The sequence below is a fragment of the Bombus affinis genome, chromosome 10 (assembly GCF_024516045.1).
Source record: "Bombus affinis isolate iyBomAffi1 chromosome 10, iyBomAffi1.2, whole genome shotgun sequence".
NCBI lineage: Eukaryota > Metazoa > Arthropoda > Insecta > Hymenoptera > Apidae > Bombus > Bombus affinis.
In genome coordinates, this window is record NC_066353.1 from 8,764,110 (window position 1) to 8,789,535 (window position 25,426).

Here is a 25,426-nt window from a genome sequence, read left to right on the forward strand (position 1 = left end):
GAATAAAAAAAAGCAAATGGAGCTGATATATCGATCACTGTATTAGTCGCTTTTATGCTAAGCTGTCTTCGTGTTTTTAAATTTATTGCAGCAGTGTTTTAGGAGCTTACAAGACAAATGCGTTCATCGAGGATCGATCGTACGTCAAGTCGTTTATAGTGATTGACCGTAGTTGCTGTATTCGATCTTCATATCTCGAGTAAACTTCCTTAAAACTGTATCCAGCCACTCGTTAAACATTCTGAACTCGTAGCATTTTCTCATAAAAAGTTCATCTTCGAGAAACTTTTAAATAAACGTTTTAATACAAATATTTTTAGACTATCAGAGATAACGTAGAAATTGTTTATTCAGTTTCTTTGCCCATAATGTATAATTGATTCTTTACGACAATTATTCCACTGTGCTTGATAGCTTTCAATAAATGCGAATAAATGTTGCTTCGTTCTAATATTATTATTTATAATTCGTAATAAATCTGTTTTATTCGATAATCGCTTTGTTATATTAAAGTATAATTAAATTAGTAACACAGGGTAAATCGCAGGGAAAGGCGAGACTGCGCGACTTATTTATTTTACAAGCAATTGTGTCGCATGCGGCGCGGATGTTTCTTGTCTGAATAAATTCCGAGTCGTTCTACTTCGAAGCGTAAGTAGTGCAAATCATTCCGCTCCCTGAAGCAGCCAATGTCTCTAATTTTCCGGTGTAGCGCAATAAAAGTAGATTACACGTTGCCACGTAATCTACTGACCAAATATCTATCAACGAGGATAAGCAATGCGTGTGTTAAAAATAATATTCGCAGCGCCTCTAAACGTTTAACCTCGTAATTCGGAAAAACGAAATTACAAGTCGTCGCGTATCAATAATAAGCAAAATAAGAACGAAACGCTCAATTTCTCCAAATGTTTCGTTCAAACGACTTTCGTAATTATCAGCACATAGCAATAAGCTACAGGTCGACCTACAACTACACAATTCGGACAAGTTATCTCGTTCTCGATAGCAAATAGTAACAAGCCGTAATTTATAGGCGAGCCAAGGTAAAATCGCCGGCGGTACGGTCTGCTCTCCCAAGCTGGCGCGTGTGCAAACGATAGCCTGGCGGAAGATCGTAAATCAGGAATGGCAATTAGGACGACTGTGACGCGCCAGCAGAGGAAAGAAGAGGATGAAGGAAAAAAGAAACGCGCAAGTGCATTCTGTACATACCATCGACAAGGTATCTCGAACTGACCATTGCGCTTAGGTATTTGGTGAAGTTAACCGAGGCGTGGAAAATGGCCGAGCTTCGAGCAACCTTTTGCCCCATACGCGGAGACGTTTGGCATGTGACCAATCGTACGACTGTCAACGGCTGTGCCAACGGGACATATCTGAATTATAGTTAGGTCGCAATGAACACAGGCAATCCAGTAGTTGGCCAGTGCCAAGAGATTACGGGGCGAGCCAGCGAGGGCTCGTGTACGCGAAAACGTGGAACCTAAACGCGAGGCCGAGGGGTAAAAGTGAAGGCGACGGTTGGAAAATCACGCGGCAATTTCGCCAAATGGCCAATCGACGCGGAAAAATCCGGAAAATGTGTGGCAGTCGGGGCTTTTCCGGAATGAGCGAACGTTGAAATGAACCCTACGAAGGATTTTTAGGGCTTGGTTTCATACAAACGAAGTAATTTGCGAAGGTCGTGTTAAGAGGAAAGATTTGTCAAAATTAGATTCGGGATGTTGAGATAAATTGCTCGGAGTATTTCTAAAGATTATTAGATAGATGGTGAAATCATCGATGTTACATCGTGCAATGAATATTTGATAACGTTTCTAACTGAAATTGAAAGTATACCGAAAATCTTGTAGTTGTACAGCAATAGTTTTCTTAGAAATATCAATGAAGCTATCGATAGATATTACTAATAAAGGTAACCAAAAGGAAGTCACAGATATCAGAGAAGCAACGAGCTCCAATTATATAAACTATTTGTATCTCGACAGATTCGTATAAATCATACTGTCAGTGTTACTGTAAACAAATAATTAAAAAAATTTTAATTAACCAGTTAGCTCTTACGACCTCTTTTAGATAGTGTGTATCTAAAATGTGTCGCAGAAGTATACTCGTCAAACGCAAACTACGTGCGGCTGCTATAATATAGAATTGAGTCGTAATGAAACGACTGTTCTATTTTTTAATTTTATTACTGACAGTACTCGTCGTGAGACGACACAAAATATTGTCATTTTTTCAGGACGAGTATATTCGTCGAGAACAGCAAACTGGTTAATAATAACACGAACACCATAGTATAGAATAGAAAATGAACCTTGAATAAATTGAGAAAACTGTCTTCACGGGGTGGGAAATGCACAGGAATTTTTATGGAGCGCATAAAGGTTCGAAAATAAAAGACAAAAGAGGAACGGAAGAAATGTAGCTTGGAAAGATCTCGCTGAAAGTACTCGGTCGCGCGAACAACCAAGGTCCGCGTATTTTCGTCTGTTCAGGGCCATTATAATTAATCCCCGAACGACGAACAGCTCGCGGTAAAAGACGAATTTTTGCAAGAATGTTTAGCGTTGATTCTTGCCAACAGCGCGGAAGAATAAATGAGGCCCTAGAGAACCTCCTATCGAGGGAACCACGATTCCTCATCCGGAATTTTAAGTTGTAATTCAGAAGCCCTCTATTCTTCTTTTCTTCCCTCTCTTGCTCCGCATTGCTTTTCTACGCAAACGCGAGATTAACATCGAGGCGTATCTAATTGAGAAAGAAATATAGTTTTTGGTTCGCATCGATTCTTCCAAGTTAAAAAACAGTTTCACGATATCAGTCGTAATTGTGATTAATATTCGAACGTCTGAATTTCCTTAAGCAATAAAATGTTGCTCTTAATTGTAATTAATGATAGATGTTCGTGTTCTTAAGCAGATACTTTTCTTCGTAAAAGGTATTTCTTTCTTTCTGCGATAAAGAAGATAATTACTTGATTAACTCCTGGACGAATAATCAAACATTATTCACTTTTTATTTGGGACTAAAATATTATTCGTGCCTGGTTTTACCGCATTTTGTCATACATCGTTAGTTGCTATTGTTTAATGCAAACAACGAGATAATTCCATTTATATCGAAGCACGATATAATTGTAAAATTACTTTATTCGAATGGAAGAAAAGTAATTTTAAATTTGAAAATTACGCTGATAGCAAACAGTAAGGATTTTAATTTTTAATTTAATTAATTAACGCGCGTTGTTCATAGCAAAATAAATATTACGCGAATGAATTAAATTAAGTTGCATTAAGGATAAAGGAGATACTTCACTTTCTGTACATTTGGAATTTAATTTTGTTTCAGCTTATCCCAGTTCGATCTATTCTATCTCGTAACAAGCATGAAATTATCTTCCATTTTCTACTCTATAGGTTCTTCGACGCTTCCACGATAATAAGCACAATGACCAATTAATAAATGAATCCAGCGTGTCTGGCCATAGCATCTACTATTCTACTTACAAAGAACGTACAAATATCTTTATGTAAAGCAAACTTTCAAACACAAACGTTCCAAACAACAATGGACAATGTTATAGCAAATACACTCCTTTCTCTGGCAGTTAATATGTTTTCGTTGCAGCTCCTAATAAAAACTTCATTATCCTTTGACCGAATCAATCTTTTACTCGAATCTCTGTTGCGATAAGGTTAGCTGCTGACGGCCCCCAATATATATTTTTAGACGTTCGGTAGATGTAATCGCTGTGGAAGTTACATGTAAACGTGTACACCGGATTAGGGTCACTTGGAAACCAGGGAACAACCTTGAAAATGAGCGCCTTTAACAGCGACTTATCTGCAAATTGCACAGTGCACGTTGCTTCGGAACGACTTTCAGCTTGTTCGTTATAACTGTCTGGCATAATAATTCGAGAAAATAAATTCGCGTGAGTGGTTCTCGTGGCACGATTTCGATAGAAAGTCCTGTGGTAATTTGTGCGTGGCACAGCCTATTACGTGGCCGTTATAGTAATTAGTTTGCACGCTTGTTACGAGACTTGTTAAGGACTACGCTATTATATTTCAATTCGGAAACTTATCATGTTTTAAAGTTATTTATTACTTCTCCATCGATCTTTTCTTCTCGGTATACCGGGTATTGTTAACAGATTGTGAATTTGATGATGTTCAAGGTTCGTAATATGTATTATTGGGCTGTCCGAAAAGTTTCTTTCGTTTTATAAGGAAACAATGGACCGACAATGTTTTTTGTTTTATATTAGTTTATTGAATTATGCAGGAACATAATAATAGAAATATAACGAAATAGATCATACCTAATTCGATATTGTTGTTCATCTATTATCATCTTATGAAACGAAAGAAACTTTTCGGACAACCTAATATTACGTGTATTTTTATTTAAATGCAGAGATATCGTAAACAGTGAATATTATACAAACATATGGCTAAACATCCTTTGAACATAAACATTGTTCATACATCTAGATAGATTTAAATGCTTGAAATTTCGATCTAGCAGACGTATTATACCGCTAATCTCATATTCGATTCTTCCCGATAATATCTACTTTTCTTCCGGCGATCCTCTCATTTCAAAACCAACTTCTCCGTAATGGAATAATTCAAGGCCCCCTATTGATAAAACTTCTTTCAGTTTCATCGTCTATCCCAGCCCCTCGACGCAAAACGATTATCGAGGCGTTTTAGTCGTATTAGAACAGTTCGATGGCAGCCTTATAAGCCCGTGTCGATTTCCACGGAAAATCGTGACGCGTGGTCGAAAGGAAATGAAATAAAGGGAGCGAAACGTGGAGAACAATCGACAGTTCGATGGAAGCAAAGGGATGAACGGCGGAGGAGGAAAAAAGAACGAAACGGACAAGTTCTCTATGGCGGAGATGTGAAAGAAGCGGAGGATCTCATTTTGCTGGTCTTTCGCATCATCTACTCTTTTGGAAAGAATTCCTCCTTCCGACGTTATTGACGTATTACCGGGGGATTTCCGAATATTCTCTTGGCCGTTCTTCAAATTTCTACGTAATTACTGAAATTTCTTGCCACGGTTTCTAGTTCACGATATGTTCCAAAATTTCAATCTTCGATTTTGACAATTGTTTTAATACGTTCAGTGCGGACGATAAGACATATGTACGTTACAAATATTTGTCTGAACATTGTTTCTCGCAGCAGCTGCTTAGAAGAAAATTGGTATAAATACCAAAATTTCTAATCTTTCGACAGTATAGCAAAATGACAAAGAGTTCAGAATGGAACGATTTATAAAATAAAATACAAAATATCGCGTCATGTATTTAGTCTCCGGAATAACGTAATATTCTGTACGCTCGATATTCGTGCAAAAGGCAAGAAACGAACCAATCAGACCATGGCCAAAAATTCATCCCGTAAATCGTATTTTCGCAAAGAAGAAAATCCCGAGAAATTATTCAGTTCACGCTGTTTATCCAGCATTCGAGGTTTCTTATCACCGGCTACCTCTCTACAATAGAGAGCGCAGCGGCGACTTCTTGGCGTGAAAGTATGCCGTTGTTTTTCAGCTTGGGCCAAAAATCTGCATTTACAGTGATCGTTAGCGAACGTTGGGACGCCGGCCTAAATGCATACGATAAGACACATTGTGTGCGAATAGCGCGCACACAAGCGGCCAGACAATTAGGTCTGCGGTTAGTGTGTGCACGTTGGACAGCCCACCCACACCCAGACAAGCAAACACACAGAGATTCTCTTGTTCTCTTTTCAACAACGTCTACCTCGCCGGAGCACCGTTTTAACACTAACGCCTTTATGGCCGCTTACGTTGGAATCACGACGATGAAACTCGCCCTGGGATAACTTGGACAGCCACAATGGAACATAGAGGAACCAAAGAAGCATACTGCTTTGTAAAAATTCCCATCTCCCTTGCTGTAGAATCGCTGATAACCTCGACTCGTATATCGTCCGAACGACTACGTTGCTTGTAGAATCGTATACTTGCAGTAAGAACAGTTTATTGCGATTCGAGTAACTATAGTTTGGTACTAAAGTATTCTAATTAGGAAATACTCTGCAACTTTAGGTGCTTGGTGTTCTTTCCTGGTTTCTCTTTCTTCCTTCGATGAAAATAAAAGAACAGAGCGGAATTTATTTTTTAGTCTGCTTCGCTAACAAATGAGATAGACGGTGAACAACGATTAAATCCATAGCTTATACGATGTAACCGATTGCTTAAAATGGATTAGAAACCAGAGAAGTATCGTCCGATCGAACAACCACCATGGCCAGTTGAAAGTAATCCTGCTCAAGTCTTTTTGCCATCGTTTAATCGCCTCTAACGATGTTTTATCAACTTTCAAAGAACGACACGGAAAAACCGAACGTTCTAGGCGATGGCAAGGTAAATAGACCCGTTCAACTCGAAAGAAACGAAATACGAAACGCGAACTACACGGGATACAGTGCATCCGCGTCTGGAACGTTGATGAAGAAAAAAATTAAACGCTTTGATTGACCACGATACTGGTGTATCTGTATGCGGTGTTTTCAATTTCTTATCGCTACGTGTGCTTTCTTTTTCTTACCGACGTTCGTTTTCACGTCTCGATGGTGTAAATTGAACGAGACTGGTCCTTTTCCACGACGCTCCTTTCAGGCAGTGCCAAATGACCTGAAGCGACGACCTCTTTGACACGCGAGACACGCGGAAAAAGTGCACATACGAATGAAAAATTGGTGTAATTTCTATATTTTGGAGGATGCGTAAAATCTTTTGAAAATTACGAATAAAGCGAAGCGAGCAATACGAGAAATTTGAAAAAGCTAAGTCAGGTTGCCGGTTGCAATTGTCGCAGGACGTGTTCCGCGAGAGGAGCAAAAATTCAAGCGCTTCAATTGCGTCGAGGTGCTCGTGTGTTGGCCCAATTGCGAGTCGTCACACGGATGTGGTGCACTCATGCAAGGGTAGCCGTAATGTCGAAGTCTCACGTAAATCACCACACCCTGTTATGACGTCACATGATTTACCCTGACCCGTGGAGCGTAGGACGAGCTTGTAAAGCGAGCGAAAAGGTAACGAACAAATGGCGTCGGCTTACCCGAGCCATCGAGTCACGAAAGAATGGTCGACGCTTAATTAGCATACGAATATCGTTATAGATGGATACTTGGGCCACCTTGAAAATCATCACCGTCGATCAATTCGACGGAATAGAAAGAAATGGATGGCGGGACGCTCGAAAACCTCTTGATAAGATAATGGGGATAATGATAACAGCGACGTTTTAAATCGACCATGAGAAAGATTCGATCCAGTAGAAAATAAGGGAAACGAGGATAAGATTGAAAATAACGAGAGAACGTGACGAAAGTGGTGAAAAATCGGACGCGATAACGGAGTAACTGCGCCGTCGAGTCTGAAATGGATTAGTAAGTTGGAGGGTAGTTGAAATTTAAGATTTTCACGAGCTTCTCAGCCTCCTTTTTTTTACAGTAAGTACTTTACGCAAGTATTTTTCCGGAGCTTGAGATTTAAGATTCTTTCGAATGCCTGACTTCCAGTTTTTTTTTTCTTTTGGTTTAAGAAGAAATAATTAAGTATTTTCAGTGTTAATATTCTCGATAATAGTTCGTTCTAGATTCAAAAATCGATTTGTTGCCTAACATCACATAACATCTCGACGATAATTCCTCTGGAAGATCGTCGATATGAGAGACGCGAGCGAATAAAATCAGGGAAATGATTTCGGTGTACTTTTGCGCGCATAAATTAAGCGGTCAAACACAAGTCGGAGTCAAACCGTCTCCTGCGGTTTGTCTGTATCCATTTCGGCCAAGGGATTCGACGGATCGAAGGGTAGAATGTCGCTGAGGCTCTCACGTACTCCGCCGGCTAATCCAATCCGAAAGCTGTCCAACAATCTCCCCGTATCTACTGTAAACGAATAGAGAACGGTAGCTCCTGTCGAGGGAAATAGTGGTCTTAAGAGGATTCGATCTGGTAAATCTTCGTGCTTAGGACTCGATTCATCTTCATGCTGAGCAGACAGAATTTTCTAATTAAATGTTAAACGCGTTCTATAATTCTGCAACTATTCTATAATATGATGTTATTCTATTTTAATTCAATTAATCTATTTTACCTCGTTCCCTAATATCGCGTAATTATTTTTTAATCGCATCTTCGCGCGAATTATCCATTTAAAAATTCGTTTAACGTATCTGAAAATAATTATAAATTTAGGTATTCCCATTACCAGGTTACCGCGTAGAATTTCTTTGTAGCATTAACGATCAATGTATATCTGAACATGCAGAAAATACCTCTAGCTTCTAACATTTTCAACCTTTTGTTTACCACGCGCCCTCGATTGGTAATATTTCAACGATAAATTCCAATCAATGTTTCCCGATGTATCGGAAAGATTGTAACGAAAGTTTCTAATTTTCCACGTGAAATCTATCGAGCGTAATCCCCTCCGAGTTATCCAAGTCTCTTCCATTATCGACGACATGTTTGAAGTAAAATTCCTACATATCTATTTGCGTTCCCTGAGCAATGTTTAACAATTACCTGAGTTAATAAAATCTTATATTTAGCCGCGTATAAAGTTGATACGTTGGTGTTTTTAACTAACAAAATTCTAAAGTTCGTGTAAATTTCATTTATGACGCTATCTTTTCAAAGTGATTTAAGCGACTGTGATTGATGTAAATGCGAAGGTTTATAGATGGCTAACCAAGGTAGAAGAAAACAAGGATACCATTTATCAACGCCGTGTCGTTTATTTAGGGATCTGTGTTCAATTCCATTCGTAGTGGAAGAAGTCGCGTTACAATTTCATAGTACGCTGACTTTTAATTGACGTATGCTTTAATTTGCTGGGATACTTAGCGAGCTGTGTCCGTCACTTTCTGCGACTGACATTAATCGTCGCTTAAATGCATCGGTAAATACAGCGGTCTCGATATTCTCTTATTGCATATTTTTGTTCCCCTCTGTATCCAGTTCCTACCATTCGATACATTTATGTCATTTAAGAGTGACGAAAGAGTGGATTGTCGTTGACAACGTACAAGAATGATTAGTGGAAAACTTTTGTTATAAAACTCAGACGAATACCTTTATACGATATAAATGAATATCTTGGAAATGAATGAAAATAAGAAATTATTTGTAACCATATTTCTTAAGATACGATTCGTCGTGATAAATGTACAATTTCTTAATTATCCTCAGTCGATCGTTGATATATTGATAAGCATTTTTTAAATAACCGTGTCGTTCTTCTTCTTTCCGTTATTTATCGATTAGAGATATATAGCGTACTTAATTGGAGAAGATTTGATGGTAACGATAAATAAATGGCAGGTTACGTAATAATACGAAAGAATTTGCGTTTCAGTGTGGCATTAACGTTCCATTGACACACCTTCAGTTTTATTTACGAGGGAGATGGGGCAGACTGAATAATTAAACGCAATAGGACTTACATTACGCCGATAACAGGTTAAAACAGTAATAGCGACTATGGTTATACAACGTTCGCAGTAATGAAATTGCTCGCATACAGAATTTACGACCACGATAGGTAGGCTCGCTATCTCGCTTTACTCATTGAATTCAACGAATAAATTTCCTGACTATTCGTTTTACCGAAATAAATCAGAATAAATAGACTGAAAATCCTTCGACGCTCTGTTTTTCTCTCGTGTGCTAAAAATATACGTAATGTACTGTAAACGGCAAGAGAAGCTGAAATATATACTTTTAGGTATCGTTTGAAAGAAGAGAAATATGCAAAGGAGATGTCAATGAAATGTTTTAATGATTTCCGTACGGAAGAAAAAGGGTAAAATTGTTCGGGATTTGAAGTGGCTACCAGTTTATGACTCGGACAATGCATCTCCCTTTTTTCGGAAAATCGGAATTGCCTACCTCTCCAAACTGTGAACATTATGATGTACATCATCGTTAAGAGGTTAAAAAACGCCTTAAGTGCCGATTTCTTCATCAGAGCGTCGTACTGTTCTTATTCAGTTTCAACAAGATCGTACAAGCGACGTGATCAAACTCTTTGTGTATCCTAAAAGTACAAATAAAGTACCAAATCATACTAACACTCGATATATTTAATTTACCTTCACACTGAGCGTTAACTCATTCAAGGTTGGCGATATCAACCGATCGATCGCTATTTAGTTGATAATTCGCAACAAAAATATTACGTATATTTTCTTATACGGAGATCCTTGATCCACTGCTTAGCTCCAATTCGTTCTTACTTGTTAAACTGCATTGGGAACTTGTACGTTTCAGTTCACGATAGTAATCTAGTAGAGAACGAACTGATATTGTTTTGGGTCAAAGTAACACCCATTCCGAAGAAAAACTATGACGGAATTTCATCGGGGAAAAGCAGAAACTCTGATGGAAGCAGATAAAACAAGATCCCTTAAATTGAACTGGCTAATAATCCAATTTCTGGTATGCCATTCCCAATCATGTTCGCAATTTGTCAACTTCTCCCTAACTCGTTCAATCCTATAGATCACCAATATTCCATTCGTCATATTACTTTTTCTCTCTTTTTTAAACTTTCATTTTTCATCAAATATTGGTCCACGACAGAATCAAATATAACACTACGAATAGTTTATACTATTGGTTATTTTATGCTTTTGTATACCACGAAGAAATAAATATAATAAATTTATACAAAAATCTACAAAATTGTAAAATGAAACGAAATAAAATAATCAAAACGAACGTTGAAAAGTTAAGTTCGATGAATTAAAAAGCTAAGCTTAGCGAAACTGTATTGTAAATTATATACGTACACGGTACAGTTATTCCATGCTAAATCTGCCTAATCTTTAAAGCAACAACGTACAATACCTTGCATTCTATCGCACAAACCAAAATTCATGCAAATCGAATGCATAAACAACGCAACGCTACAAGTACCTCCTCGTGATTACGGTGTACCTACATACATTAACACATCTCATCGTTTTCGGTACAATTCACACCATCCCCGCGATAAATCCATATAATTCACACCATTCTCACGATTCATCCGTAAAATTCACACCTCACAGCCGTTTCCCTTTTCATTTCCTTCGACCTAACGTATTCGATATTTCGTATAACGCAATTTATTCATAAAGCTTTCCTGTAATATAAATATTCGCATACTTTCGTAAGCAACTATATCTTAAAAAAGAAAACCGAACGAACGTGCGATCGCGGTAAGAGAAGCAAAAGGCCTGCGAAACAAGAGGTAAAGTTCGTTCGACACGCAAGCTTGATTCGACGTGGATGAAAGCGATAGCGTACGAATTCCACTCACGGGTGGAAAAGTCGCGCGAAATTATTTACGTGCCGTTGTCTCACGCACGAGACACTCGTCAGCTTCGAGAAACGAAACCGGGCAACAAGTGTTCCTCGCTTTGTAAAGGCGTAGAGCTTGCATGAACGAAGATTTCACCTTTTACAGGTCGGCTCTCTCGACTGCTCCTTCGCCGATCGATCGTGCGCTCGTCCTCAACAGCGATTGATGCGAACCGGCCGCGACGAGTACCGTTTATGTTGGTTCATAAAAATGTTTTGTCGTCTGTGCGCTCACCCGATTGTCCGACCGGCTCTGCTTCAACGCACGCGGAATTCTCACAATATTAAACGCGATATTCAACAAGTTCCCGGTCGTTGCGGAATGACTGCCCTTTATCGACACTTCCACTATGTTTGCATTTAAATTGAAACGTGGAAAGTTTCGACAGCGATGGACAAACGAAATTTCTGATGAATTTTTGTTTTTTTTTTTTTTTAATAAAAAAACGATCAATAAAAATCGAAATTTAAATGTTAGAACGTATATTTACTTTTTACTTCTACGTTTTAATATTTATTTGGAGGTAAATCATTGTCGTTTTCTCAACGATTAAGTTTATTAATCAAGTTTGATTTCTCTGGTCGTTTATCATCGAGCGTTTCGTGCATCTTCGACTGCACCGTATTACAGAATCGTGCGAAACTTCCTTAGGATATCCTATTATTCTTTTCATGAAACTTCAGACTCTGAGTAGCTGAAAAGTAATATTAATGGAAGCAAATAGTAATCTCTTTATCGATCTTAACTAGTGCAGCGTCCTGTTGTCGACACAAAGTTTCCGAAGAAAAACCACGCAACGCTGTCTAATTAAATGAAAAACGTATAAAGGACATTTATAACAACTCGTTATTCTCAAACTAAGTTTGAAACTGTAATCGCAAGCGAATTTTAAAGAAGTTCTCGTAGGAACAACGAGAATTAAAAATACGTTGTAGACCAACAATACGATAATCGACGATAGTTCGCGACAAGGTAGATTAAAAGTTAGTCTCACGGTGTGAAAGATTTGGAAACTTCTAAAGGTACGGAACTTTCATATTTACAACGATATTTATATTTAGCGATTCAGGAAAAAGATACAAAAAGATACGCATAACGCTAAAGGGAACGAATATACATATATAAAGGAAAGAAAGCACGATTTAACATAATCGTACATTTCCTTGTACAACGGAAGAAAAACGAAAAAGAAAGAAATAGAACTTCAGCGGGCGAAAGGACGAAACTTTCTCATAGAAGGCAATGAAAAATTCGCGAAACACAGGCGTGACGAAAACTCGTCACGGAGGCAAGCATTTTCATCAGTAACGAAACTTTGTTAAAGGAACAGAATGTTCTCTTAGGAAACACTTTCCGCGAAATAACAAGACGTTTCGCGAGATGACGCAAAGGAAAATACAAGGAAGCTGTCTTTGAAGCGGATATAAATTGTTGCGAATCTATATCACGAAATGAGAACCTCCTTGACATTTCTGGGAATTGTAAGACACGGAGGAGATGTTATCGTTACCGCGAGATTTCGCCTATCGGTCATGAAATTTTCTCTTCTCGCGAATCGAATCTAATGCTCGTTTTTCAGTTTCGATCACCATTACCTGCTTATTGTTTCGTTTGCACTCTTTTATCGTGTTTTAAATCACGTTGTATCGTGAAATTGACGGACGCGATGAGCACTTTAGAACGCGAGTCTTAAGAAAATGAATTTAACTTTAAAACGATCGAATATAAATTGGCCATTCGTAGGTGATTTAATCATTTTTCGATCGTTTGATACTACGTATCTCGTTTATCATCATGTAACTTATATTATAACAAAACAATGGTCTTGCTTACGTTTCTCTATTTTTACGAACGAACGATGCTGTTTTGTAATTGCATAAAATGTTAATTTAAAAATGTATTTCCGAATATTTTTAATTTAATACTGCTTTTTACTCTAGCATTATTTTCCAACGCAATTAGAAAATGTAACAACGTCGCGTTAAGCACATTATTCCCTACTCAAATTATCTAATGTGTATAACCAAATTGTCGCGGTTAACTTCACAGACTATGTAATCCATTTATTTCCTGGGCCGAACTCCTGAACTAAACGCGACCAAGTAACAAATCACTTAATAGTGGCATACCAAATATGTATATACATGGCCATACAATTTAAACAGTTTAACATTTTAAATCAACATGCGATAGTCCCAATATTTTCTTCCTTTGTAATACACAATGTTTATGGAATAATTGTGAGCAATCTCATATGAGAGAATGTTATCAATATTTTTTTATATGAGACTAATATAAGAAAGTGTTCATCCCATATGAAAATATTATTAATGTTACGAAATACTTACGTTTTATAAATATTCTTATAAATATTATCGTACGACGTTTCTTATTAAATTGTGTTTATAAATACATGGTCCGTAAAATATAATTTGCAACTGGAATAGTAGGAGAAATAGAAATTGCTGGAAGATTTACAAAGAAGTTCCAAATGAGAATTAACTCGATATCATATTAATATTATTAAGCTATGACATTTTAAGCTGCACGAGGCAACTGCTTAATTATTCGCTGTTTAAACTTTTTATTCTATTGGTGCTCTACGCTTCTCAACCCTTTGACTACTCGTTGCTCTCCCACAGACGTTAACTAAATTATGCTAAATGTCATTTAACGTATCTTTACCAAAGAATGTCCCACACACTGGTCCTGTATATTTCCTTCAATTCTCAACTTTGCCTAGATTCCTAGGATTTATCTCCGCTTGTATTTCTCTTAAATGCAAATCGTTTCATCGTATTTGTTCCCCGTATTATAAAAATATTACAAAATATTAAAATGTTCCACGGAAAGTCACATTAAACGGTATTTTCAAACTGCAGATCACGCAATTTCAAGAAAAAAAAAATACCGCACGATATCAATAACGTGAACTCCACTATCGTATACAAAGATACAATGGTACACGATATGATACAACGCGTAAATAGCGATATCGAACTATTGACCGAACGAAGATATCCTGCATTTCGACGTTTTCGCTTTCAAACAACAGGATACGTTTCATTCGTAATATAGTTTTGCCTATTTGCTCTCTGTATTATCAATTTTGCAAGTAAAATTTCGTAAAAATAATTTATCAGAAATATCGACAGTAATATTTACAATTCCATCCGTCACGTCGCATTGATTTTCGCCTTCCGACTATTGACCGATTGTCGGTCCAAAAACGTCGCTTTCTACTTGCAATCACATTTCGTTTGAAGGATCAACTTCGAGCATCCGGGTTACTCCTTCCATAAATCCTTCAACCCCTTCTAGTCTCGTCACGTTTCCCTCTAGAGGAATTTCTCGCAATGCTACGCAATACCCTGAAACCACGTTACCGATAAACCCGCTAGTAATGATGATAAAGCGTGTACCGCGCGACTTTCATGCACGATTTTCAGTATGATATTTTAGTGCCGTGTGAAAGAAAGATTATGCTCCGTTCGCGTCACCGAATAATTTGTTGCACAATCCTTAACTTACTATTCGATACTCGGTTGGTACATTTTATGGGATCGTATGAAAAACGTAAACGTGAAATTTACAGAATGGTAACAACGAGTCAAGAGAACATCCTCAAAGTAATTTCTCGTCGAATCTTTCCAAATATCACCTTGGAAATTAATCTTAGAAAATTCTTAATCTGCCCGGTCTAATCCGCCTGTCGATAATCGATAGCCATCATGGACGCAAACGTTTCAAAATACAATGGTGTTTATCAATCAAATCAGCAAACACATACGTTTCAAGATAACCAGACGGCATAGCAAGGCCGAAATCGACATGGTCACGAGGACTCGCGATTCAAAACCCATGGCTGCTGTGTACACAGTGAGCCGTGGATACGCGCGCGCGCGTATGTGCCCTCGTAACAGCCTATGGCATGCTGATGGCGCGAGCGCCGTACGACCAGGGCTATCGACCCTTTCTACTTCCAACTAGAAGCCACGCGGTCTACTTCGCTCCGGTTTCCTTCACTACGACCAACGTTACTCACGAATACACAATGATGATCCTGGACCACTCCACTACGTCACGAAGCTAACCTAACGACAAGTTTTATCTCCACGACTGGTCCGTTCCATGGAAAATTCGAATTCGCTCGACCGTTCGTTTCGTTGACATTTCGAGATAATGGTGAATCCTTGAATAGTATAGCCTATTCTTGCTAACTTTCCGCGAGAATCTGACCCAGAACTCGTCCCGGCTCTCATCGGGAGAAAACGAGTTTCAATCGCTTTGATCGTCGTTATAATTTTATAAGAACAACGCGTTAAAATGTCACATTGAGACCAGAGACAAGGGGGGAACGATCAAGCCCTTGATATTATGTCGAGTAATATGACACGAAGATACTAGTTTTATTTTAATACATTTGCAATATTATTAAAATTGCGACTGGGAACATCGTTCGATTAAGTTAATCGTCGACAAATAGAGCATCGATATCAAAAGACTGCACGCCGATCGTTTCATTAAACAATTTCCATTAATCGTACGATTATTGAAAAATGTTTCTTCCTCTTCGCTCTGATTGTAATTAGACCTGTACATTTGGTAGGTGATTTAAATGAACGCAACTAGTTGGCAGGAAATGTGGCGTTTTAAATTAGCAATACTCTGGAGGTAAAGTTTAACTTTCACCCGCAAGGGGTGATTCGCGTGGAGTTTATCCCCAAGCAGAATCGACCAGAACAGCGTGGTCCTTTTTATCTTGGACCATTAGACGATTACTCTTTAAATACGAATTGTGTATGTAACATATATAAAATAAATTTGATCGCATTAAATAATCACTATCTGCTCCGTTTCTCATCTAGAGCACTTATTGTTATAATTAACATAATAACATTTTTAATACCATCACGATGCTATATTAAAAAATTAAAAATTTTATCCACCGAATTTAACGAAATACTCGATTCGACAGTTATTAATTTGTTAATTATTAACGGGAATTTTTAAATACCGAAGAAGTATATTTTACATATTGTTGCAAGAGATTCAAAAGAAAATTGTAAAAACTCAGGAACCCGCTTAAGTATTCGTGATTTCTTTCGTTAATGAACCGCTATTCGAACCGTTCTGAGACTAACTGGAGCAAAAAGTGGCAGAAAAGTTCAACTCTTGTCGGCAAACTTTTAATCACTAATTATCTTTTAATGACTATCTGAACTAAGGATCGTCTGAAATTCCGACCTCAAGTAGCATGGACGTGTGTCATCCTTCAAGATCATATTAAAACGAAGCTGAAATTATTTCTACGAAAAGCGTGGAATTATTTAATCTCTTTAAACTTTGAATGAAATAAGATTTTACTTGAAAATAGCGTATTCCGCGATTCTGATTATATGCACCGACTTATCCGGAACAGAATTCCTGAGAAAAACGATATATCTGACTGTGATGTAACGTCGAGATTTGTGGACCATCATCTTTCTCGGCCTCCATGTGTTCTATCTTAAAATTGTTTAAAATGTCCAGGGGAGGATCGTGTATATTCTAGAGACAAACGTGTTATCGGAATAATGGAACTATCATGACACCAAATATTATCAGAAAATATTATCTTGTTAAACAACTGGTTTCAAAAGAAGCAAAGAAGCTTATGGAAAGGATTTTTCGTTCTTTTTGATTTTGCGAAATGCCACTTCCGTTATTCAATGTATTGTGGATAAAAAATAATTTTCTATTCACTGTGTAATAATTATGTTTATTAAAAAATAGTGGATTCGTTGATCGTTGAACGAGTATTATATCACAATGAACTTATTTCACCGATGCATTATTTAACAAGAAAATACGTTTGCTTTAGTCCACTTAGATTTTTCTTAATATGCGTAACGCTGTTTGACGTAAGCTGCCGTAAAGCATTGCCTTTATATAACAAAGAAAGTAATTTCGCTGCACAGGAAATAGTGGCCAACGCAAAATCCGTAAACTACGGCGATGTCTAACTAAAACTTATAGGAAATACGACAGTGCATCGATAAAGTGGCGCTGAATACCGGCATTGTTAACAAACGCATTTACAACCAAAAAGTAGAAATAGATCTTATCGATGAAAAGCCTCGGATCTATTCAAATTTATTAAAATTTTCCGCGCTAGCGTTAATTTCATTGCTTTAATTTTTAATGCTTACGATATTGCAGATATGAAATTAAAGTATTACAGAGGACAATTCAATTTAAACGATTCGAAATTCAAATATTTTCGTACGATAGCAAAAAGTGGTACAGTTATCTTTAGAACGTAGCTTTTCATAAAGCAGATGAAAGATACGCAAGAAATTAGATAAGACGAGAAACGAGTTGGTTTATGCTGAATTTTCTCCAACTTTTCCTTCCATCTTGACGTATTCTGAAATTAGTTGAAAGGCGAAATGACAAAGCGTCCCATTCACGAGAAGAATCTTTTTACCGTGACGGATTTATAAGAGGGATCAGGGGAAAATCCAGCTGAAAGCGCCGCTAGTTTTAGAACATTAGACATCAATAACTCGTAATAAAGACGAAAACGTGAATCGTGCTATAGATTTTAGAATTTCAAAGTCACGTTACCGTGATAGCTAGCATTCGTCTTGACGTTATCATAAAAGCTGCATCTATTTCACATTTTGGAAGAAAATAATATATCTTCGTTAAGCTTAACCAGAACGCTACACCCGGTGTCCAAAACCTAAATCTATGTCTCTCGAGACATTTATCTCGCCCCATATTTAATTATTTTTCCACATTTTCGAAACTTACGATGCCAAAAATTCGAGCTTGTTGACGCATATATCTGTCCATTGCCTAGGAATTAACCCCTATTATGCAAATGTGCCAGCATGGACGACTAGGATTTATCAAACCGCAGCAACGAGGCTGAATAGTTGCGGAAATATGTCAAAGCTTGACGGCTCACCTGTTCCTAATGTCGGAGAAAATCAGTCGCGAATGAAACGGACATACAAATGATCCTGTACACACGACGTCCCAAATGTCAGATTAGCCCGTTGATTACAAATACGTGTCCTTGTCTGTTACGCATCAAAATAAATTATACGTTCGAACAAATACGAGTTTCTCGGTAAAGCAACGACGGCATACGTGCAAGACCAAAGAAAGCTGAAATCGACACAAAGAAAAAATCTTTAAAAAGATTCAATGGCACACGCGCATCCCAGGTCGTGACCCGGAAGATGAAAGACAAGATTGCGCCATTCAATGTTTTTTCCGCTCGATCTGATCACGTATATTCCACACATACGTGCACGATAAAAAATACCGTTCACGATTAAAATCTCCGCCTCTTTTTTGCGAGCAAATATTTAAAAGTTAATTATACGATGCCAGCCTCGACCCGTCGTGAGAACTTCGTGATCGAAAGATCCTATGGAATCAGTCGGCAAAGTATGACGCGGATCGATTCTTAACAACGCATCGCAGATTAAACATTGTCTTCTCAAGTTTCTTCAGATTATGCGGGTTGTTGAAAAAGTTGTAGCTCGAGTTTATGGAAGGAATGTCAAATACACACACTCGTACACACACGCATATACACACGAGGACTTCGTCTCTCAGAAATCAATTAATAATCTTTCGTTCGAATACTATGCTATAGATGCGGTACACGTGTTGTTTATGAAAAATTCAATGCTTCATCGAATGAAAGAAAAATTTCACGATGGAAGATATTGACGAAGAAAGGGACGAAATACTTTCCATTGCGTTTGTATTATAGTTTGTCAAGTTTCAGCTATCGGGAGAACCGTCGATGATAAAACGCGGAACATGCATAGTGGCGGGAAGTTCCTCTTTAAACCATAAAAATTCCAAGACCGTCCAACAATAAAACGAGGTAACGTCAAAAGGCAAACAGAGGTCCATGCCATGCATTGTGATAACGTCTCGGAAGACGAAGGAACGAGATCATGCAAACGCATCCCCTTTAACACGGGAAACTTTACTCGCGATAAAAAAAGAGAACTCCGTTTGGCGATGAAACTTCAAAGACGTGGGGAATATCCGACTATACGAAAACGAGACTACAAGAAAATCAATGAACATATTTATAAAATACAAAAAGAGGATTCTAACCGTGGAGCTGAGAATGAATATGCAAATCAAGAATAAAAATATGATACGACACTCGATGCAAATCGTTTAAAAATTATTTCCCTGGAACAAATAAAATTTACACATCCAACGATTACGATTCAAACCACGAACAGCAATAAAAGGCATTAAAAGACATCAAAAAGTTATATCATATTCGTCAAACGTAAAACCTTCCCATAACAATATAAATCCAATCCACTTCGATGGTTCGCTTTATTCACAGTCGAACATACCGCGAACCTCCAATGCGAAACCATAAACCAATCGAGCAAAAAGTGTTAGATTTCGGTTGAGAATTTGCTAATACCCCGAAACCGAATAGGAAATAAAAATGGAGAAAAAAGGATGGCTCTCCGCGGTTGTGGTTCGTATGTTCATTGAAATACCCAATGAACGCTCGATTTTCTCGTAACGCTTCGATGAAATGAACAAAAATGCCACAGCTCTGTTTGTCGTCCTGCTTTTCGAATATAAAAGAGACCACAGGCCCACGCGTAAAGTGCGAGTATACTCGCGAAATACACGTCACCTCGTTCCATCCCAATTCGTTTTATTATATCTCCATTTCATTGACGAGGTCGAAGCTTTCACGCAGGTTGCGAGTATTTAAGCTTCACTGGAGAACGCGTATAGATACACGGTCGTTTCTAGAACGCTCGTGCCTCGAGTTTTCACGACAGTTGGCCGCATGAATTAGCCTCGTTTGTCCAGATTGCTCGTTAGTTCGTGATTCGTATTCGGTCAAACCAACGTCTCCTCGCACAAATGTTTCGATTAATTCGATATCCTGTGATTATATATGTAAACTGAAAGCAATATATAGCATTATCAAGTTGTGCGATCCATATGCAGGAACAAGATGTTTCGTCCATGCAAAAAGAAAGGCAAATAGAATGCAAATGATGGAACGATGTAGGAACCAAAGGGGCAAAGAGTTTTTGACATTCTGCCAACCCTTTGACAGACTACGCGAAAAGTAAAAGTAATTAAACGAGACTAATGTTCTTCTACAAAACTACAATGTCCTTCGGCGAGCAAACTTTCAGGTCTTCCCTTTGTCGATCTTTGTAACCGATTGAAACCGAAAGCAGACCCGAATTAAACGAATTTACTTAAACTTATAAGTATTTAATATAAAACGCAAATACCAATTAGCAAAATAAAAATGATATCTTGCGAAATTAATGCTGGTTAGGTATAAAAATCAATTTCATATTTTTTAAATCTAACAAAAATGTGTTGAGATAGAAATTTCAGATCTTTCAACTTTTTACTTGATATAACAGTTATCGGCGTACTTTTTTCCTCGTTAAACCTTAACGAAGATAAAAAAATGACGTTTACTCGAAAGAATTAATTAATACTCGATAACAATTAACACACGATCTTTCTATCTTGCTGACAAGCTCGTTATGCCGTCGATCGCATTAAGCCATTTTTCTATACCGAATATTCGCTTTACAGAAACCATTACGGAGGTACGCTTTCTGGACGAAGAAAAGATTAACGAGAAACAAGTTGGAATTTGTGAAAATAATTATTGTCGCGTGAAACAAGAAGGGTAAATGTCTAATCGATTATCTAACGATTAATTATGTATCTATGATAATTTGTGTCGGCACAACGTATATATAAACCAAGTTATAAAATACAACCCGTGACTAAAAGTTCTCGATTTCTATTTCCACGGAAAAAGATACTATACGATCAAGGGGACGAATGATTTCGTTCGTCACGGTAGAGTAATTAACGGCATTAACAGAATAGACACAAACGGCGATTAAAACTCTCTATTAGGAAGTGCTGGCTGCTAATCACGTGTCGTCGAGCGCGATGTATGGCGGGTTGGAAACATGCAATTCTAGTGGAAACCGACTGTTTAGAAACATTACATTCTACGAACAATAACGAAAATAACTACGGACCGAGTGCCGTGTATATGCAAATGTCACGCGCAGTAATTATTCGGTGGTAATTCTGTTGCGCAATATGTTGCCTATGAGACACTGTTAATGACTTTAGATCGTTAACAACATTATACAACTACAAATATTTTATAAAACATAATAAGTGAAGTAAAAATAATGGCCACACAAAATATTGCCATTGTATTTATTATAGCATTTGGTACACTAATTAATTAAGTGCAAACGTAATTTAATTTAAATATTAATTGATAGTACCTCGATATGAATAGGAAAATTTGGCTCTGTGAATATTACACGTAGAAGTTCGTAAACAGGCGATTCGCGACTAGGGGGAAAATGTCACGGCTTTTTAGTGTGTATACAAAAAAGGGTTAGAATAGCGTCCGGAAAACGCTTATTAGCCAGATCACGATCTGCGGAGTGAATAGAGATAAAAATAAAAGCTCGCCTTTGCGGCCTATAATCTCGTTTAAAGCAAGGGTCGCTGACGAAAGCAAACATTACTTCCGCGCAAACGATGTTAACCAAGTAAACTGCGTTGTTTGTCCCGTAATGGCGTTGCAACGATTAACAAATATCGTTCGATTGCCCGACCTACGAGACTTCTTTTAGACACGTCTGTCTGTAAGCTTTGTTCTCTGTCCGATATAATACTAGTTCGTCTAATACGAATCGCTACACGAAGAGAGGCAAGAGAAAGATGAGAAAACTTTTATTGGACACGAGTAAAGACGAAACTATGATACGATTGATATTGTGGAACCTTAACCGAAAACTGTTATAATTAACTGTCCACAAAAGGATCAACCCGGATAACTTTCTCGTAGAAAAACCAAGTATCGCAATCGATTGTACCACAGGTTTGTTTCCACCCCCGTGTAATACCAGACAGTTCACGAGACTCGATCGTACCGCGTCTTTTTACACGTCGTCACGAACGCGCAACAGGTAAATGGTAATACGTTAAGATCGCATGCCGCAATTAATTTTTTAATGACTAACCCGTGGCCTCGAATTTTCTACCGCTTCCAGAGATACGGTGTATTGTTTCGGAAGCGATGGAAGTTTCGACAGCGATGGAAGTTACGACGCGATGCGTTTCTGGAACGCGTTAAATTTAAATACAAATCGAGCGACGCCAAGCTCAAATGAAAGAGAAGCTCGTCCTTTCTGCACGCCGTGGCTGCATGTTTGTTTTCGAACACATCGCACGACGATAAGTTGATCCAACATGTATTATATGTATATTCGTGCGCGAGATTTCGTTGCAATTGATTCTGCGCAGTGAATTTCATTAAACTTTGATAAATAATATAATGTACGGGTCTCGTGTATAGATCGGTCATTCATCGATCGTGTTTAAAGCTGATTTCGCATGTCACGAGAAACGAAGGAAATTTAATCCATAATTTTCGAATTCCGCGTACGACGATGAAGCATGATTAATTGGACATGGGCAATAATCGAATTACTTCTATATTTCATGTGATTGAAGAAATTTCCTATTTTGATACGATAAATGGTAGATAAATTTTATAAGAAGGTAAATTATGATGTTGAAACTGTGATATAATAATTCAATTATAGTATTTCGTAGTTTATATAGAATCTTTAAATCCGTGCTTATTTTCCTTCAATTAGAATTAATGGTATTAGGAGATAATTTATATAAGAATTATTGCTTAAATGTACCAGAGTTCCGTCATGTAAAAGTTTCTACGACTTATACTTCTGAACCTTTATAAAACGGTTTAAGAAATAATGCGGAGGAACACGTCATATAAACCACTTAATGAATAAATAAAATACGTTCAAGCCATATGTATGAGAAACTTTACAAAACAATATCTTCCTGTTCGAATTATGCAAATATATTTAAAAGTTCTATCATATATCCGATCAAGGGGAATAAAAAATTATTCATAAAGCTGAATACGCGAGTTCGACGTTAATATCATTCGCATTCAAAAGCGTATGACGTTGATTACAAAAGCCCTTCTTTTTTACGAGATCGCATAATTTTCCAAGAGATAATCTATTTTCAGAACAGGTAATTTTTAACGGAAATTCGTTCAACGACGAATGAACAATCGATGGTACATAAACTTAGATTATTGATAACGATATACAGGTTTGATCGTGCTGGAATTTTGGAAAGAGTAAAACGTTCCAACAAGAGCTAAACTAAAAGAACTAAAATCGATCAAACCTATATTGTATATTTCAAAGGTATCATAATAATTATACTTTTATTTTTCTATCAATTTCATATATATAATCTTCGTAGAAAAAAAAATGTTCTTACCTTATGGTGGATAAGCGATATGTTGTTTGGAGTGCGGAATGATACACCTCAGTCTTCTGTACGTATGCGTCGATAGTAAGGGGCAACACAGAGATGAGCTTCTTCCGAATTCGGGCACGCAGAAGGTCATCACTTCGTGCAACACCATTGCCATCGACTTGCCTCACCACCGAACGACCAGACAGAGTCACGATGTCCGATCGAGCCCTGTAATCGATCGTTCGCGTGCTAACACTCGCGCGAACCGCGTCCTTTCTCTCATCGGCGTACGAGTCACTGGATATCGCGGCTCGTTTCGCAGCACGAACGGCCCGTGAATTCGTCTGAAACATCACACGACAATCAGTGGTTAATTACATATTATCCAGAGGCTCGCCAAAGAACAATTTAACTCGAAATTAACAGTAATTCTACGTGTTCTACAATTTCTTTCAGCGGTACGAACATCGATGCTTGAAATGACAATCATGCTTCCGATATTTGATTTTACTAGTTTAACTTGGTAGTTTACAATTAGTGTTCAAAGTGGACCGTGATTACAGAACACATTTATTATATTTATTGTAGCGGAACATACGGGTTGGAGTAAATATCAAATACCAGTAACGTGATACATCGGTTACTGGTAACTAGGTATTTACGTAGTTTCTTATCAAGGGCTGGTGGATGTGCTAAAGTTTTTGATCGTTGGTGCTTATTTATACTTGTGGGTTTCTTTGAGATTGTAGATTCGCGTCGATGATCCACTTATGTTTGAAAAAGTTGTAGAATCTAATGTAGATCTAGGTTAATCCAGAATTGAGCTTTTTATTCATATCGGTGACGCATTTGGAGAACATTCATATTTAGATTTTAAATAAATGTTTCAATTTGAATTTTAATACTGTAGTTTTAAAGTATATTTAATATTGTATTTGCCTATTCATTCGTTGCTTATTGTTATCTTTTTCACAAAGCAAAGGACACAGCTCAAGCTTTTAAAACAACGCTGAACGAGTTCCCACGTTCCAAAAATTCATGATAGCACATAGCAATATTTATTCAGTTATACGATTCATTTGGATCGTTAACTCCATTCTGACAATGTTTCGAAAGAAAATGTCTATCAAATGTAACCTTAGTTATCGAAAGGTTTTTGTGCAAACGCATTTTAATGTCTGTCTCGTCTCAGGACAAAACATCGTTCAGCGAAGTTCCTATAATTTTCTACATGTTCCACAAAATGCCTCCAGCTTCCGGACAGTTGGAAAGACGCGTCGAGACTAGAGACGTATCGATTCCCCTTGCAACGAAAAACAACTCGACGGATAGAGTCGAAAGTAACTAGCGTCCAGAAAGTTTCTGAAGATCGACATGGAAGAAAAGGTTGAAAGCTAACAATTTCGGCTGAAACTCTCAACTTTGATCACGAATCTCAGCAAGTCTCGCGACCAGAACTTTTATCAAACGCGATCGACCAGCCAGCTTTCGAGATTTATGTTTTCCGATCGGAAACCAGGCCGCCTAATTCCTCCAAGATAAATCTTCGGCAATGCGCTGATATCGTGTGCATTCTCTTATCGCCGGTTTCGAGATCAAAATTTTAATATGCAAACTATAAAAGAGAATGCTCTATTGCAAACCTTTCTGCATCGT

At 37.7% G+C, this 25,426-nt stretch overlaps 1 protein-coding gene across 4 annotated transcripts in view; it reads right to left on the minus strand.

Annotated features, from left to right (window-relative positions):
• Window positions 1–25,426, minus strand: part of LOC126921077 (blood vessel epicardial substance-like) — a 61,297-nt gene that overhangs the window by 32,941 nt on the left and 2,930 nt on the right. For all 4 annotated transcript variants that reach the window (XM_050732306.1, XM_050732303.1, XM_050732304.1 and 1 more), the window contains exon 2: window positions 23,792–24,114. The gene's annotated coding sequence lies outside the window, so the exon portion shown is untranslated. The remainder of the gene's footprint in view (window positions 1–23,791; window positions 24,115–25,426) is intronic.